Raw genomic sequence first — 16,405 nt, 5'->3', positions numbered from 1 at the left:
CGGATATACATGATCCCATTGCTAGGCCATCTGGTTGCTTATAAATGTTGTCATTAAAGGTAAAGTAGTTGTAACTTAGGGTTAGCTGAAGGAGTTCCATAAATTCTACAATCTCTGTGTATGAAAGTTTCTTGTGTTGCATAAGGTTCTTTTGTATTACTGTTAGAGCTTCTTGTATGGGTATGTTTGAATAAAGGTTGGTGATGTCAAGTGATATAAACTGTGCATCTTGGGGGAGCTTTCTGGTTCTTAGTTCTTTGGCTAGAATCATGCTGTTTTTTATGGCATATGTTGTTTCATATGTATAATTTTTCACCAGTATGTTATTCAGTTTTTGAGACAGTTTGTATGCTGGGCTGTTTATAGAGTTGACCACAGGACGTATCGGGTATCCATTTTTGTGTATTTTTGGTTGTGCTCTTAGGCGTGGTGCTTTTGGATTCATACATGTAAGGTATTTCTTTTCATTTTCTGTCAACAGGAAATGTGTGTTCTTTAATTGTTCCTTAATTTTACTTTGGAATTGTTTGGTTGGGTCTTTTTCAATGTGCTGAATGTTATTAGCAGCAAAAAATTCATTTGTTTTGTCTATGTATTCTTTTTCTTTCATCACAACTAATGTATTACTTTTGTCTGACTTTACAACTATGGATTGGTTGTTTTCCACACTTGAAAATGGGAATTATTTCTCGAAACTCGTCGTGCAAATAGTAAAATAAAGAAAATCAGGACTGGTAGCAGAAGATTTGTTTATTTATAAACAAACCTAAAAGTAATCTATCTTGTTCACCAATGAACCACAGAGTAATTATGGCCGTCTGTTTACCTGGTGCACTCCAGGAGAATTTAAAATCCTACCAACGTTGTGTTCTAGGCTGGAGCAACACAGTTTCAAGAGCAAATACACGATGTACTCCAGGGGCTATTTATCATACAGAAGACCTATTTTGTACTTGAAAATCATCTTTGGTTGTAAGTATTTCCGATTATCACGCAAGATGCGAATGCAATTTGTGATATTTGTTAATTCTGTGCCTGTATTGAAGTCTGAACACTGTATTCGGAGTTCAGTATTATTTCAAAACTCAGTACATATCAGATTCTGTCTTGTAAAATCTCTAGTGTTACTATACAAAAAAAAAAAAAAAAAAAAATATTGGTGGTACCGTCGCCTGTTATGTTGCTTCGGCGATCTCCGATCAGATTCATCTTCTCAATGAAAAATGAAAAAGGGTAATGAAACGAATCTTGAAGCAGGACAATCATATGAAAATGATAAAACTATTCAAGCAGGAATCGAATTACTTTCTGAAGAATGGGATTGAATAGCTTGTTCTAATGAAAGAAATCAATTTTTTTCATTTGTCTTAAGTGAATATTTCCGTAAGGCAGGTCCTTCACGGTGGCGCAAAAATGAAGTCATCGCAAACATTCTACAATTAGTTATTAAACTGAGACTAATAAACTGCGATAAATCATTTACAAAAAGCGAGAAACAGTAGCAGTATTTGCTTAGGGTTGTATCACATGTGCGGTTGGAGAGAGCAAAATGAAATTTTATCAAGGAATGAGAATTTTTAAAATAAATTTTGTATTTCTCGGCTTACTTGCCTCCCAGGAATTGTATGTGTGTAGTAGTTTTATATGTTGCGTTATTAGCACTAATACAGCATTGCTTATAATTAAATAATAAAGTTATTGGTTAACCAGATACTTTTGCACAACATTTTTGTGTTTAAAAATTAATGTTACTTGATACTATTTTTCACTTTTCAAAAATGGCTCTGAGCACTATGGGACTCAACTGCTGTGGTCATAAGTCCCCTAGAACTTAGAACTACTTAAACCTAACTAACCTAAGGACATCACACACATCCATGCCCGAGGCAGGATTCGAACCTGCGACCGTAGCGGTCATGCGGTTCCAGACTGTAGCGCCTTTAACCGCTCGGCCACTCCGGCCGGCTTTTTCACTTTTCTCTGCATATAGAGGCCTAGGGACAACCCTTACTTTCCTATAAAAATTAATATTACTTGATACTACTTTTCATTTTTCTCTGCATATAGAGGCCAAGGGACAACCCTTCCTTTTCTACAACTACGCCCGTTTTGCACACATCTCATGTTTTTATGCAACGAAACCAAACTGAAAGAAAGGGCAAAGAAATAATCAGACTTGAAAAATAAGGGACACCTTAATGTGCACGCTGACTGATACACAACACTCGCCTGATATAAGAGGAAAAAGGTTAAACAGGATTCCCCACCCGCAGACGGGAACGCACTTCGCTAATCTCTCAGCTGTCTGTACTTTAAAAAATGTTTCGTGGATCACACTGCATCACTAAATCTCCGAAACTGAAAACGGAAACACTCTGTGGCATCTTCGTTACAGAGAAACCAAGTCTCCAACATCCGTGGGAGATGCAGATCGAGTGCTGACTTCCCGAGTTTGAAACCACTCCGCGAAAATTGCTTCAACCCTCAGGATTTGAACTAACACGACTCAGAAGCTGCAAGCAGACAGTTTCGTTGACGATTACCCACTTACGCTAATGACTAACCACTGCAGAATTCAGCTTCTTTGAAACGATTATTTCCAACAGGTGTTCAGGAGTGTCTATCACACTGGGAAAGTCATTCGCCCTAGAGACTGTTCCATAGCCTCCAGCACAACCCATTTAGGATGATTAGGGGAAGGCAGACGCACCATCTCCAGGCTGGAGAAAGAGTTCCGGATGTCGGAACCGACTCTTGTATAGACAATTGTCAAAGGGCGAGCACATAGTCGAGGCCGGCAAAAGACGTACTAAGTTTTTATTTCGGATCTGCGGCTTCTTCTACAGCCCCGACACAGAGGACAACAGTTTGCGAGGTGTTGCTGTATTCTGAGGGGCAGACGGCGGAATTCTCCGCAGCGCGCGGCCACGTGCTCGTCTATTTGCGGCGCCGCCGTCCGGCCGTCGCTCCGTGCGGCATCTGCCTCTGGCTGTGCCCCTGGGAGAGAGAGGCAGCAGGCGGCAGAAGCCAGAAGCCAGGGGGCAGCGCGCGCCGGGAATAGCACTTGTTGCTCCGCTGCAACCTGCGCGCACACCCGCCGCCGCTCACGCCTCACTCGCGCCTGCATTTGGCTGCCCACCGCGAAGTGCACAACCTCGCTATTCACCAAGTCTGGCAGCCTGTTTTCTACCTGCGTGTGGGGTCTTTGAGACAAAATGGAAAGTTCACGCCTTCCAATTAGGGACCATATTTGTTAAACTAAAAGTGATTTCATCGGCATCCACCTTTGGATTTTTGCCTAACGTTGTTCAAGTGGGCAGATTCTGTGCCTGAGGCTCGATTCTGGGACAATCAGAATGTAATCCAGCAATATATTTCCTAAGTTGTGGGGACCAGTGGAAGACGGAGAGTACAAAACTTGTGTATGGGGTGGATTTTCAACCATTTGTCCTTTCAGTTGCTCAGTTTCCCATTCCAAATCAAATTCCTTTCCCCTGAGGATGATCTTCCTTTCTTTAACTTCGCCCAGGCCTTCATTGCACATTTTCTTATTCAGTTGATCACGAAGAATCACGTAGTATTGCTGTTATTGTTTTAACCTTTTTCGAGACAGTCTAGTTTTCATCCCATAAAACGCTAGCTGTAATATTTCCCACACTTGAAATCGATGTGGAGCGCTACCGAATACTATCCACAGCATTGACTGCTGTTTCATTAGTAGGGTAAAATGGTGCAACTTTGATGCAGTCACAGTAATAAACTGCCATTCAAAACCAGCTGAACCTCTTTTAAGATCCTCGAAATTGGTTATTTTCAATTTCCTTCCCGTCTGAGTTCAAGGAACGCAGAACATATCATTCTAAAAGTTTTTCAGTGTTAATTCTTCACGAAAAATCTTCTTTACACTTTAGTCTGGTTTTTCTACGTCCTTAGCTTTTGCATACATTGTAATCCCCGATTGTTGCAAACATTAATGTGCACATTTTTGTACGTTTATTTGTGGTTGTGGTTTTTTTTATGTTCTTAAGGATTTAGCATCTTCACGTTTGGTTTCGGCCAAGCACTCAGTAACCATTGCTGCTGCTGAGCACGCTCCTTATCAGATTCGTCAGAAACTGAACGTTTAAGTTTTCCAGTGGCGATGGAATTGGTTCAAATGGCTCTGAGCACTATGGGACTTAACATCTGAGGTCATCAGTCCCCTAGAACTTAGAACTACCTAAACCTAACTAACCTAAGGACATCACAAACATCCATGCCCGAGGCAGGATTTGTACCTGCGACCGTAGCAGTCGCGCGGTTCCGGACTGAAGCGCCTAGAACCGCTCGGCCACCGTGGCCGGCTGGTGATGGAATTTTATGACTGTCACAAAGAATGAAAATTGTAAATACAGTCCAAATCACACTTAACACAGCAACATACTGGAACAATAGTCTTACGTGAAAAAGTTTGCAAAGTCATGAAAGATAAATGTGTGATTTATTCAAGTTACACAATAACATTTCAGTAAAATTAAACAGAATTTAATAAATACGATTGTGTAAGCATGGTCGTTAGATACAAAATGCTGCCGGATCATGGTAGACAGCTTTTCTGGGATCTGGTTTTCTGGTGTTCTTATCCCATGGATGAACAGTAGTCGTTGTAATCTGCGTAATAATCATACCAGACGTACATCGCTGTGTGCCCTATCCCAAATTTCTGCATAGTTTTTTTGAGTGTGCATGTCTTAATTTATGAGCCGTCTACATAACTAGAAACTACACGTCTCCGTCTGACCAGCACCAAATCCGCAGCTCCAGAATGTCACGCGAACGTCAGAGTAGGTTATGATTACATACAAAACTTAGGAGAAGGTGCGTTTTACGTAGTTCGTAGTCGGTATTTTGACAAAACAGTCAAATACCGCATATAAATGGAAGTCAAATGGAAATGAGGTAAATGGAATAATGTAAGTAAACTGTCTACTATTTCAAAAGTAGTCGCCAAAATGTTAGTAAATTTATTCCAATGTGCGACAAAACGGCCAATGCCTTCATGGAAAAAAAATTTGCTGTTGCATACAGAACCATGATTGTACTCAGGCGTCCATTTCTCCGTCCGAAGCAAAATCCGAGGCCACGAATATCTTCCCTCAGGACTCCAAACATGGGCAAATGTCATGGGCAGACGTACGCACTGTACGGAGCATGTATAAGGGCTTCCCAGCGAAACTTCTGCAGCATACTCAAAACAACCTTGGCAACATGAGGAGCCGTCCATATGTCTCACAGTGGGATAAATGTGTTGACAGTTGTGGCGATTGTTTTTGAAATAGTTTACTTACTTCGTTTAGTCTCTCTCGTTTCCATTGGACTGCTTCTTATGGAATGGATACTCGATGGTAGGATGTGACTGTGGATATTCTTCTAAATTTAGTTGTGAGTAGTTTTCTTCCACATGAATTTTCTCATTTTTGTTTGCCAAGGTGTCACAAATTTGGTCGTTTGTCGCGGTTTACTGAGGGTAATTTCCTTTTGGGCATGAAAGAGGACAGTACTGCATATCCTGATTAAAATTTTGGTGTCATAGTTACACTGACTTGCTGGTCTGTGCTTCGAGGTCTCCATGTGATAGTTGAGCGTTAATCATGCCTGGGACTTGATTAACATCGTTTTACTGTTACAGATACTAAAAAGAGTGTTTCGTTCTTGTTTTACATCGGCGAAATCTCTTGTGATAGGCAAAATGTTTAAAAATGTTAGCTTTGAAAATGAATCAGCACGGAGCCCACCTAAAATTTTCTTGTGACGCTACCCGACGTTAGAAATATTTGTGATACATGTCTCAATTTGGTCACTATCGAAAGTCTTATTGCACTGAGATTTTAGAAGAGATTTAATGATCTGTGACTGATTTGTTTTAGCTAGTCTGTGTCATGAGATTATACGGCCAAGTCTCCGGTGTAGGCCAAGAGCCTTACAGAAACTTCTCTTTCGCCATGCGTCGGTGGCACATACGTTACAGATAGTTTTCATCCATTTACCAATACTGTAGGTATTCTGAGCTCTTACTGATCTACGCTCACAATAACCTGTTTGACCACGATCAAATGTTCAAATGCGTGTGAATTCCTAAGGGACAAACTGCTGAGGTCATCGGTCCATAGCCGGCCGCGGTGGTCTCGCGGTTCTAGGCTCTCAGTCCGGAACCGCGCGACTGCTACGGTCGCAGGTTCGAATCCTGCCTCGGGCATGGATGTGTTTGACGTCCTTAGGTTAGTTAGGTTTAAGTAGTTCTAAGTTCTAGGGGACTGATGACCTCAGATGTTAAGTCCCATAGTGCTCAGAGCCATTTGAACCATTTGAACCATCGGTCCCTAAACTTACGCACTACTTAAACTAACTTACGCTAAGGTCAATACACACACCCATGCCCGAGGGAGGACTCGAACCTCTAGATGGAGGGGCTGCGCAATTCGTGACATGGCGCCACTAACAGCGTGGCTGATCAAGACCATTGCTTGCTCTATTACTCATTCCGCATATGGCGAAGGTTGTTAAAATTTAAAGAAAGAGTACTTGACCCTACATTTCATTGCCACAGTTGGTCTTAAGATAAATCTGTTTTATTTATGAGTAGATCAGGAGCTACTGGTGTCTAGAAGAGGAAAAGGGCTAGGCAAGGCTGTAGAGTGAGGCATAGTGACGGAAGAATAACATGGAAGAATAAAATGAAAGATTATCTGCTGGAAGGGGAACTCATGCGTGTAGGTGCTGGAAGCCGGTTTGGTAGTGCAAGGTATGCGGCGTGTGGCGGACGGAGGTGGCTGGTGAGGAGCAGATGACCGCCGTCTATTTCTGGAGGCTTCCGGCTGCGTCGCGCTGTTTACGTGGGTGGAGAGTTACGGGGCCCTCGCTTGCACCGCCAGGCCGGGACGCTGCGTCCCTGCCACCAAGTCCCTTGTCGTCGTGCAGCTGCGCTGTCCCTGTGTACAGGCTTATCTCGCACAGTTATAGCTGGCATCTACGTAGGTACTTGCTGAAATCATTCTGCGACAGATTTGCCAGCACAGGAGCGAAGGAGACTAATTTTCCAGGCGCTCAGCTAAAATTCACCATCAGCAGTAACAGCACAAGTCAGATTGGCAATGGTTCTCTTTCAGGAGAACACAAAGATGGTAGATATTGAGTTTAGTGATCGCGAAACACAAAATCAGCCAAGTCTTGTCTACAGTGAAAAGGCATCTGGACCGTGTACTGGGTACCTCCGGTGCGACTGTAATATTTCCCTTTTCCTGCTCCATTCGCATATGGCGAATGGGAAGAGTGACTGTACGTAAACTTCTGGGTTAATTCCGATTTTCCTCATTTGCTTGACGCGATCATCTCACCGGACCTGTGTGAGAGAAAGTAGTATACTGTCAACTTCTACTGGAATGCACTCTTTCGCCGGCAGGTGTGGCCGAGCAGTTCTAGGCACTTCAGTCTGGAACCGCGTGACCGTTACGGTCGCAGGTTCGAATCCTGCCTGGGGCATGGATGTGTGTGATGTCCTTAGGTTGGTTAGGTTTAAGTAGTTCTAAGTTCTATGGGACTGATGACCTCAGATGTTAGGTCCCATAGTGCTCAGAGCCATTTGAACTTTTGCACTCTTTCGAAATTTCTCGGAATTTCGATAACACATCTCTCCGTGGCGTAGAACGCCTCTCATGTAGCATCTGCATTACAGATTGGTGATCACTACTGTGACGTTATCGCGACGATTAAACGTTCCCGTGTAGAACTGTGTCGGTCGTTCTTGGATTTTTTTTATCTTTTATTAATTGAATCTTGGTTAGTTTACCAGACTGTTAATCAATGCACAAGTGTTTTGTAGGCCACTGCTGTCATATATGCATTACATTTCCTTTACAATTTTTCTGTGAAGCTTGGCTTGGCATCTGTTTTCCCTACAATTTGTTTTATGTCTTGTTTGCACATTAGGGGCGGTCTGTATGTTTACTCCTAGGTATTTTACGGTATTAGCTGTTCTCGGCGATTTATCGCCAAAATGGTAATCGAAGAGTAGGGGATTCCTTCAGTTATTTCAGCACAGTTCGTTACGTTTATTGAGCGTCAAGGGCAGCTAACAGTCACTGGAGAATCATCGATGATGGCGTATTTCTTGACTAGAGGGAGGCATCAGATACAGTTCCGTGCTCTCATTTGGTGAATAAAATACGAACTTACCGAACATCGGAATGCATTTGTGACTGAATTCAGTACTTCTTGCGGGCAGTATTCAATACGTTATTCTTAAAGAAACGAGATAGACAGATGCAGAGATAATTTCAGGAAAGAAGAGGATAGGGTCGCACAACGTACATTAATGATCTAGTGCGTAATGTTGGGGGCTCCGTGAGGCCACTCGCGAAACAAGTCATTTTTCATATGAGGACCGCACAGCCAGGAGCCTGAGGCGCAACTCAGAACGACATGCAGATGATGGACGATTAGTACAGGTACTGCCTGTCGACTCCAACTGTAAACAAACACAACATACTGCTACTAAACAGGCGAAGAGTCCCCTGCTGTCCGATTACACCATAGACCAGGGCCGTCCATGGCGTGCCAAACTTCATTCGGCTGGCTGTGCTGGCAGTATGCTAACCAAGGTCCGGCCTGTCTTAGCTTTGCTCGTTCCTTCCCACAAATACTCGATACAGAGTGACTTTTCGTTTAGCATTGCGCTGTGGCATTTTCTGGTCTGCACAACTCTCGTAAGTTCCGCAGAATAGTGGTGACGGCGTTGTTTACCCTTCGCTACTTGTTGATAGTATGAAGGACGTTCACAGGTCGAGTGGCTGTTTGCACAAAAAGAGGCACACAATCGTCGGAGACGTGCTTGGAGGCATCCCGGTCCAGCGAGGGCAGCAAGGTGGAGGTTCCTTGCTGTTTTGGGGTGGCATTATGTTGCGCCGACGTACGCCGCTGGTGGTCACGGAAGGCATCGTAACGACTGTAAGATACGTGAATGCCATTCTCCGACCGATAGCAGCATATTGGCGAGGCATTCGTCTTCATGGACTACAATTTGCGCCCCATCGTGCACATCTTGTCAATGACTTTCTTCGGGATAACTACATCGCTCGACTAGAGTGGCCAGCATGTTCTCCATACATGACCCCTATTGACCACTCCTGGGATAGATTGAAAAGGGCTGTTTATGGACGACGTGACGCACCAACCACTCTGAGGGATGTACGCTGAATCGCCGTTGAGGAGTGGGACAATCTGGACCAACAGTGCCTTCATGAACTTGTGGATAGTATGCCACGACGAATACAGACATGCATCAATGAAAGAGGATGTGATATTGGCCATTAGATGTACCGGTGTGTACAGCAGTCTGGACCACCACCTCTGAAGGTCTCGCTGTATGGTGATACAATATGCAATGTGTGGTTTTCATGAGCAATAAAAAGGGCGGAATGATGTTTATGTTGATCTCTATTCCAATTTTCTGTACAGGTTCCGGAACTCTCGGAATTGAGGTGATGCAAAACTTTTTTGATGTGTTTACATTATGCAGCAGCGTAAGTGACAGGCACTGCAAATTTGCTATGAAACGACGTTATGCAACTTAAAGCTGTGAGGACGGCGCGTGAGTCGTGCTTGGGTAGCTCAGTTGGTAGAGCATTTGCCCGCGAAACGCAAAGGTCCCGAGTTCGAGTCTCGGTCCGGCACACAGTTTTAATCTGCCAGGAAGTCTCATATCATCGCACACTCTGCTGTAGACTGAAAATTTCATTCTAGAAACGACATTATAGTAACATGCAGAAATAATTTAAAGATTAAGTTGACAATAAAAAGCAATAATTTACGACGATCGACAGATAGAGTTCACTGTTCTATATATCATAAGTACTTCGTGCTAAATTTACAGTGATGCAGCACGTGGAGAAATTGCTGGTATGAATAATAAAATATGGGAAGTTGCCCACGTTAGTCCATCGTCATTTGCAACAGTTTTCGATGGAATTGAACCAAGAGCGCGGAGGCTTCATATTTTACTGCGAAGTGCGTTGATTAAGTGAACGGCCATGCCTGGAACGATTTTTCGATTTTAAAATCGCAATTGTTGAATTTATGAAGGAAAAAGGAGTGGAGGAACAGAAATTAGAACATCGAGAATGGATTGCAGACCTCGCTTTTTACGTCGACCTGAATGCACACTACTCACAGCAAGGTATTGCAAGGCGAGAAACAACTTCTTTCTGATTTGGGGATGCATTTAAAAAGAAAAACGCTTTGTAGAAGGGACAGACAAAGATAAAGTCCAGTTCCTTAAGCTCACAGCCGTTATCAAAAACCTGAGGTTTTAAGAATTTATTTTTGCCTTGAAAGAATTACGAGGATATTTTCGTAAACGTTATGAGGATACTGTCCATCTTAACATCTGTTTTCTAGCTGTTATCGAGACGGTGCGCCGTTTAAGTTGGAACCGCCTCTGTGCACATGCTGATGTAACTAACTGACCCGCAAGATAATTCCCATTTTAATGACAAATCCTTTTGTGTTAAAACAGTTCAGGACGCCTACGTATCTTTCCTCTGGCAGAGGTCCCACGCGAAAGTGCTAAAATATTTCGGTCGGCATGTTTGTGTGACAGAAAATTTTTCGGTTATGAAACTAAGTCACGAGTACGTGGCAACCTGAGCGGGAATATCTTTGAAATTGTCTGCATCTGTCTGTATGCCAACAAGCTGTGCCAGATAAAAATTATATATGTTATGTCCTCAGTGCGCCAAAAATAATTAATTACTACTGAAAATTTATTTTGTTTGTGATCTGTGTTCTTGCGGAATGTGAAGTATAAAACGAAGTCGTTTGCAGTGTGACTGCCATCTAAATGTAGCGCATTCGCAGTTTCCCTTTCTTCCCCTCCCTGTGCTCAGACAGCGTAGCGTGGCGGTGGGGGAAAGATGCAACGAGGCTGAGCCCAATGGCACTCGTGCCCAGGCGCAACTCGTGAGCCGAATCCTTGGCCACTCCTACTATAGTCGATAAATCATTAGAAACAGACACTGCCATAAATGCCTACGAGTAACCCGCCGGCAAGACACAACCTGGATAGACCACACAAAACAAATTCTGGGAAAAGCAGAGCGGAAGCTGAGTTTCACTGGGAAAATATTAGGGAAATGTAATTCATCCAAGAAAGAAGTGGTTTGAAAACAGTTTCTCAGACGAGTCTTGAGTATTGCTTACACGTAGCTTTGGGACCCTTACCAGGTTGCCTTAAGATGGGCAAGTTTCCTCGTGGGATCGTCTGGTTGGTGTGGGAGCGTTACGGAGGAGAAGCTCAGCAAACTCCAGAGCGAGAAGCAGCAAGAGAGCCCGTGTGCATTTCGGAGAGGTTTGCTATTCCAGAATGAGATTTTCACTCTGCAGCGGAGTGTGCGCTGATATGAAACTTCCCAGCAGATTAAAACTTTATGCCGGACCGAGACTTTTGGTTTGGAAGGTAGAAGACGAGGTACTGGCACAATTGAAACTGTGAGGACGAGTTGCGAGTCTTGCTTGGGTAGCTGAGTTGGTAGAGCACTTGCCCGGGAAAGGCAAAGGTCCCGAGTTCGAGTGTGGGTGTGGCACAAAGTTTTAATCTGCCAGAAAGTTTCGGGTTTACTTTTGAATTTCTGAGAGAATACTTTCCGGGAAGAGTTGTACAACACGTTATTTCCTCCCACATACGTCACGCGAAATGACTATGACGAGTAAATCCGACACATGAGAGCTCATACGGAGGTTTACCGACAATATTTCCTCCAGCGCGTCACTGGTGAATGGAGCAGTGGAGCGGGAATCAAACAGACGTACCACAATTACCCGCCGATACTCACTGTAAGATGATTCGCGGGGTACAGACCTAAACGTACAGTATACGTTCATTGACGAAATCTAGAAACTGTGCGCAGTCATGACAAATAGGCAAAAACGATAACTAAGAAACATTATCTCCGTATACAGTAAATCACCTTCAGTTTCAGAATTGTATCTGTGCAGTACTTACGAAAAACTTTCCTCGTGATGAAAGCTATCATTTTTCTCGTTTCTTGTTTCCATCACTTACTTGCCATAAAACATGCTATTGCTCAAATGATATGAGAGGTATGCTTTTCTATCATCTTTCAGCAAATGGAATTAGCTTGGAAGCTCGTGTCTACAAGGCCTCGCTCCGTCTGAACGCCTGAGCTGGAGGAGCGTGTGCTACATTTAGTGGCCTAAAATCCTGGAACTAATGTGGAATGATTAGCTACAGGTGAAGGCGTGAAAGGTTTCCTGTTTAGACGACTGCTGCCTTCAAATAATTCGTGACTCCTTAAATCGGAGGCAATTGCCGTGGCTGGATATCGAGTTATGAACAATGGACGTCACGTTACGTGTATGCAGATATCAGAAAGTTTGAGTTTCCAGACTCATAATTATTAGACTTTTTCTTGTTTTGTTGAGTACACTCACTTTCAAGGTATTCGTCACTATTTTTAACATGCTTCATTCTGCCTTCTAATGAATTTTATTCGATGGGTTTTCAGGAAGTACAGGGTTAATACAAATGATTCAAGCGATTTCACAGCTCTACAATAACTTTATTATTTGAGATATTTTCACAATGCTTTGCACACACATACAAAAACTCAAAAAGTTTTTTTAGGCATTCACAAATGTTCGATATGTGCCCCTTTAGTGATTAGGCAGACATCAAGCCGATAATCAAGTCCCTCCCACACTCGGTGCAGCATGTCCCCACCAATGAGTTCGAAACCATCGTTGATGCGAGCTTGCAGTTCTGGCACGTTTCTTGGTAGAGGAGGTTTAAACACTGAATCTTTCACATAACCCCACAGAAAGAAATCGCATGGGGTTAAGTCGGGAGAGCATGGAGGCCATGACATGAATTGCTGATCATGATCTCCACCACGACCGATCCATCGGTTTTCCAATCTCCTGTTTAAGAAATGCGGAACATCATGATGGAAGTGCGGTGGAGCACCATCCTGTTGAAAGATGAAGTCGGTGCTGTCGGTCTCCAGTTGTGGCACGAGCCAATTTTCCAGCATGTCCAGATACACGTGTTCAACCGTTTCTTCGCTCACTGCAGGCCGACCCGTTGATTTCCGCTTACAGAGGCATCCAGAAGCTTTAAACTGCGCATACGATCGCCGAATGGAGTTAGCAGTTGGTGGATCTTTGTTGAACTTCGTCCTGAAATGTCGTTGCACTGTTACGACTGACTGATGTGAGTGCATTTCAAGCACGACATACGCTTTCTCGGCTCCTGTCGCCATTTTGTCTCACTGCGCTCTCGAGCGCTCTGGCGGCAGAAACCTGAAGTGCGGCTTCAGCCGAACAAAACTTTATGAGTTTTTCTACGTATCTGTAGTGTGTCGTGACCGTACGTCAATGAATGGAGCTACAGTGAATTTATGAAATCGCTTCAATCATTTGTAATAGCCCTGTATATGAGGTCAAGACGACAGTTTCTCGGCGTATTACTAGAAAGCAGTGTTATAGGTCTCCTTTAAGATGAATGCAGCTTTTACAACTGTTTTATAGTAGGTAGATACCATACCTTAGATGGCGTTGTGTAGGGTATGTAAATACCCAACACCGCTGATGAAACCTCTCCATTAGATTCAAAGATTTTACAGCGGCAATTTCTCTGTACTGGGTGTCCCTCTGGAGAGATGTCAGATACCTTGTGTTTCCACAGATATTTGCATTTTTTTAGCTGCAGTTGTCTAGCGCCGACGGAAACCGCCGGTTTATTTCCTGTTGCAAACAATTTTTAAAAAACGGAATGTGACACGCCCAACCGACAGCGCGGTCCCAAATTAGTGTAGTGGACTATCCGTTTCATTGATATGTATTAACTGGGACGGTAAAACACAAAGAATAGCCAGTACTCTAGCAACGTCTGAGCAGTGCTGCTGCATGCCGGTAGAGGTCAGCGTGGGCCACGGTGGTGCTGTCACTACTGGAGTACTTCGTGTTTTACTGTCCCTGTTAATACATACCGTTAAAAATGAATATCGCACTAGACTAATTTGGATCCACTCTATCGAAAGTGCAAGTAAAGTTTGCCTTTAAAAATCAATTTTTTTTGTGACGGTAAACAAACTGTGGTGTCACCGCCAGACACCACACTTGCTAGGTGGTAGCCTTTAAATCGGCCGCGGTCCGCTAGTATACGTCGGACCCGCGTGTCGCCACTTTCAGTGATTGCAGACCGAGCGCCGCCACACGGCAGGTCTAGAGAGACGTCCTAGCACTCGCCCCAGTTGTACAGCCGACTTTGCTAGCGATGGTTCACTGACAAATTACGCTCTCATTTGCCGAGACGACAGTTATCATAGCCTTCAACTACGTCATTTGCTACCACCTAGCAAGGCGCCATTATCATTTGCTGTTTATCTTGTGATGCATGTACCGTCAGACCGATGTTCACCAATTATGGATTAAAGTTAAGTATTCCAACAGCTACGACCTTTTTTGCTAAAGTCTAACTTCCTTAAATGTTCCAGACCTCACGCCAGCCTGCGTGAGCTTAACGCGTGCCTTTCGGCTACCAATCATAGTGGCTTGGCTGTCTTGCCAAGTCACAACTCTTTCCATCCTCGCTTGAAATACGTGATAAGCAGCATGTCTACGACCTCACTTCAGCTACAAAAACGAGATTGCAAATATTTTCCGAAACGCCAGAGAAAACGTACCTGATGGCTTTTAGGGGGAACACCTTGTGTAGTGGATTACGTGGAAATCAGAAGGTGAATAAATTTTGAACAGTGCGTATGTTCCGACAATCACAGTCAAATCGCTGTTTTCCCATGGAACCATAATTACACAAAATCAAAAAATGTGAAGCATTGTGAAGATAATGAACTTTTTTAATTAGGAAGATCTGTTGAAATTTTTAATTTTGTGATATATGGTACACTTATTAATAATGTAATCATAAAGGTACAACAGTAAAAAGCTAAATAAACTAAGCTTTCACCTGTATGAATTTATTACTTATGTTACTGCACAACACGCTCCAACATAATCAAAAAGGGCCTCTGGTACCAATATCATTTCTATCCCACCTCTGTTCCAGGCCTAACTCAGCGTTTGTAGTGAATCTGATGCGACCACGTGTAGGCAGTTCATGAGTAGAGTAGATACTGAACATGGGTAAAGCAACTACCGGTGTCTGAAAGGAACGGATGTTCTGTTTGTAGAATGTATGTTTGACCCTTTGTGTGTGTGTGTGTGTGTGTGTGTGTGTGTGTGTATGTGTGTGTGACAAAAATTGGCAGAAGTTCGCGGAAGCAGAAAGGATTTGTGGAGACATGCGCAGCTCGCGGCCTGCGCCGTTGACGCCGCCACGTATTTTTAGCGACGAGAGGGGCCGCGAACAGCGAAGCGGCCACAGCATTCCGGCAAGTGGCGCGGTTTCCTAGCAACCGACAGACAAGCCTCGGTAGCACCAGATCTGGCTGCTGACGCCGCGGGATTTACGCGACTCAAGTGGCCGAACAAAGTCGCTCCACAGTTCGTCCTCAGTGACTGTGGCTCAGCCAACGCAGGAACTTCTTCATGTTCAGAAGATGCTCTGCAGAAATCAAGGATAAATAATAAAAATAGCGTTAACGCTAAATCTTACGTTACCAATATCATTAAACCTCAGGTACGAACAAGGAGAAAAGGAATTTCAGTAGAAACGTAATACTGATTTCAAACGTGGGAAATAATTCCGTCGCTCTGGCACAACATTAACATATTCTCTAGAGTTTAGGTTGGGAGAACATGCGTTGAATCTTTTGCTCCTGAATATAAATGTGCACGAGATGAAGGCCTGTTCTCATCTTGTGGGAATAAACCTACACAACGAATTACATTAGCGTCTAGGATGTCAGCTGTAGAGGCCTGATTGTCAGAGGAGGTTACTGCCGTTAGACATAAGGAAATTTGTACGTTCTGAGAACGAAGAAAGAAAAGTCTGAAACTATGTAACAAAAGAAAAACAAAGTGTTTACTATCGACATTGGTGTTCTCTGGGCCTTCTTTCTTTTTATAGCAGTTACTTCGGTTTCACTTCCTTCTTTCCAGTTTAATGTCGAATAGCGACTTTGGAGTCCAAAGTTTTTCTCAGCTTTAAGCGTTTTCTTTCCTTATTCTGACTACACAGCATTCAGCCTGAAGCCTCCCTGTGGACTATGTCTGCCTTTTCTTCTCATCGTTCGGCGAAAATAAAAAAATAAAGACTATGTAGGAATACGATTTGCGATACGGATGTTGTTGGGCTATAGGCCTGTAACACTCTTAGCAAACATAGACATCTACTGCAGGGACACATAGCGACCGTAGTCGTCAATGTACTGATAAACCGCAACAGGTCGAG

At 43.5% G+C, this 16,405-nt stretch overlaps 1 protein-coding gene and 1 non-coding gene across 2 annotated transcripts in view; both read left to right on the top strand.

Annotated features, from left to right (window-relative positions):
- The window catches only part of LOC124613637 (zinc finger protein SNAI2-like), an 82,275-nt gene that overhangs the window by 44,993 nt on the left and 20,877 nt on the right, over window positions 1-16,405 (top strand). The gene's annotated exons all lie outside the window — the stretch shown is intronic.
- Trnar-gcg lies at window positions 9,634-9,708 on the top strand. Its single transcript has one exon. It is a non-coding gene; the product is annotated as a tRNA-Arg (tRNA).

The sequence above is a fragment of the Schistocerca americana genome, chromosome 4 (assembly GCF_021461395.2).
Source record: "Schistocerca americana isolate TAMUIC-IGC-003095 chromosome 4, iqSchAmer2.1, whole genome shotgun sequence".
NCBI lineage: Eukaryota > Metazoa > Arthropoda > Insecta > Orthoptera > Acrididae > Schistocerca > Schistocerca americana.
The sequence above is the reverse complement of the archived record's forward strand: the minus strand, read 5'-3'. Positions and strand labels throughout refer to the sequence as shown.